Source organism: Dipodomys merriami, unplaced genomic scaffold, assembly GCF_024711535.1.
Source record: "Dipodomys merriami isolate MVZ:Mamm:240054 unplaced genomic scaffold, mDipMer1.0.p SCAF_91, whole genome shotgun sequence".
Taxonomy (NCBI): domain Eukaryota; kingdom Metazoa; phylum Chordata; class Mammalia; order Rodentia; family Heteromyidae; genus Dipodomys; species Dipodomys merriami.
Genome location: NW_027206524.1, coordinates 4,532,052 through 4,534,371, shown reverse-complemented (window position 1 = coordinate 4,534,371; position 2,320 = coordinate 4,532,052).

The following is a 2,320-nucleotide window of genomic DNA, read 5'->3' as shown; positions in this document are numbered from 1 at the left end:
AATTCAGTCACTAACGGTAATATTTCAATTTTCCAGATAAGGAAAGGTTACAGACAGAAAGTAGGAGAGCTATGACTCAAACTCAGATGAGTCTTACCTCTTAACCTGTGTTCCTTCTATCAGACATCTCAGCTGAGAATAACGCTGGAGTATCCACTGCCTTCTCAATGAGAACAAGAGTCCTGGGAAGGATTGGTGAATGCTGAGCAGCAATGCAAATTGCAAGAGGAAGAGCTAACTGTGTCAGGACCCATCTCAAGTTGGCATTAAACTACTGAAGCAGTCTCTCAAGGAGATACTTAGAATCCATGCTACAGAGAAGACAGAGTAAAAAAGGAAAAGATACCTACTGTTGCCAAGAGTAAATGGCAGTAAGCGTGCTGCCAGGATGTCACCAAATATACAACTGTATATTTGTATATATCCACAAACAGCAAAATATTCTGCAAACGTGAAAATGCAGAACCAATGGTATATCCTTGGGTAACCTCAGATGGCACCTAGGAAAATTTCGGAGCAAGGTCTTGCTTTTCAGTGCTTCTGTGTTCCAAATGGATTCAGTAATATACAATCCAAATAAAGATACCATTACCTCGTCATCTTGATTAGTCACGGCTATGCAGCTGTGTTGTTACCTGGTCTTTTCAATGGCTGGCAACAGGCAAATATTCACTGATAACCGATTCTGAACTTATGGCTCCCACAGAACAGCTCCTACAGTTGTAAGCCTATTACTGGGGCATCCACAGCATGTAAAAAGGGTGGAGAAATGAAGTGAGTGACAAACAAGCACACAAAAAGCCCTCATCATATGTCATCCAAGAAGTACAAATCAAAATAATAAAATATCACCTCACACTTCAGATTTAGAATGGCCAAAGTCCAGAACATTGATCACATTTTTGCTAGCAAAGATGTTGAATAAAAGGAACTCTCATTCATTGCTGTTGGGAATGCAAAATAGAATGGCTATGGTCAAGTAGCATGGCTCCTGCCTGCAGCCCAAGCCATTTGAGAAACACAGAGTGGAAGGATTGTGGTCCAAGTCCAATCCATGCACAAAGTCTGTGAGACCCCATCTAAACCAATAAAGCTATGCATGGTGGCGTATGACTCTCATTCCAGCTATGTGGGATGTGTGAAGAGGAAGACTGTGGTGGGGGTTGGGGAAAGCAAAGCTCTAGTCAAAAAAATAACTAAAGCGGGGCTTGGAACTGGTGACTTCTGCCTGTAATCTGAACTATTTGGAAAGCTGGGAATGGTAAGATTGCAGTTCAAGGCCAGCTCAGGCAAAGAAGTTTACAAGATCACTTCTCAACCTATAGCTTGATGCAGTGGTATGAGCCTGCTTCCTAAACTATGAGGGAGGCTGAGATGGAAAGAATGGCAGTTCCATTCTTGGCTGTTCCGTGGCAGAACAGTCTGTGAGACTCCACCTCACTGGAGGGTAGCTACACACAATGGTGTGCCTATAATCCCAGCAATGAGAGAAAGCTTCGTTCCAATGAAGATGTTTTCAAGGTTCAGAAGATGGATGGTTGAGTCAAGATATGGATCAATAGAGAAGAGGAAAACAACAGCCTATGAATTGCCCAAACCTATTCTGAGTCACCTACTTACTCATGATCAGAAAGGGGGCAGGAAGGAATAGTAGAATGAAACTTCAAGGCTAGATTTTCCTTTGAGATGTTTGGAGCCATTGGAGCAATCAATCATCTATGGGGAAAATGATGCACCCCTTTCCTGAGGACAACACCTAGAACAGGCCTAAAGCTAAAATATTAATCCCTCTTGCAATAAATTCTCTGATCCAATAGTATACAGATCTTGGAAAGGTCAAGAAAGAAGGTCCAGGACAGTGCGAGGCAAGATTTCAGTAGGCACATTGAAGAACAGCAGTTCCAAATTGTGAATGACAATCTCAAATCTGTCAGTCAGGGTCAGGTAAGAAAGGACATTCAAAATGGAGCTCTTTCCTGAGGGAGAGTACTAAGAAAGAGAGGAAGAACATGCCCAGATGGCCAGGACCTAAGAGAATATGAGGTGGGACTAAAGGAAGTCAGGCCTAGGGAGATAAAATAAATTTCGAATGCATTGCCTCTGATAGCCATTTCTTCTTTGTGGAGTTGCTATGGGAACTGTGTTTTGGAAGCTATCTGAGGCTGTGTCTACCCAGTGCAAAGTGATTCGGGCTGAAATGACCAGTCAATTTACGCCAACTGGTTTAATTGATTTATTTCCAACTCAGGTGCCTCCTCAACCTCAGCCAAATTGAGTAGGTGCCGAGTTGCACCTCAGTAGCATCTTGCAGAAATAAAAT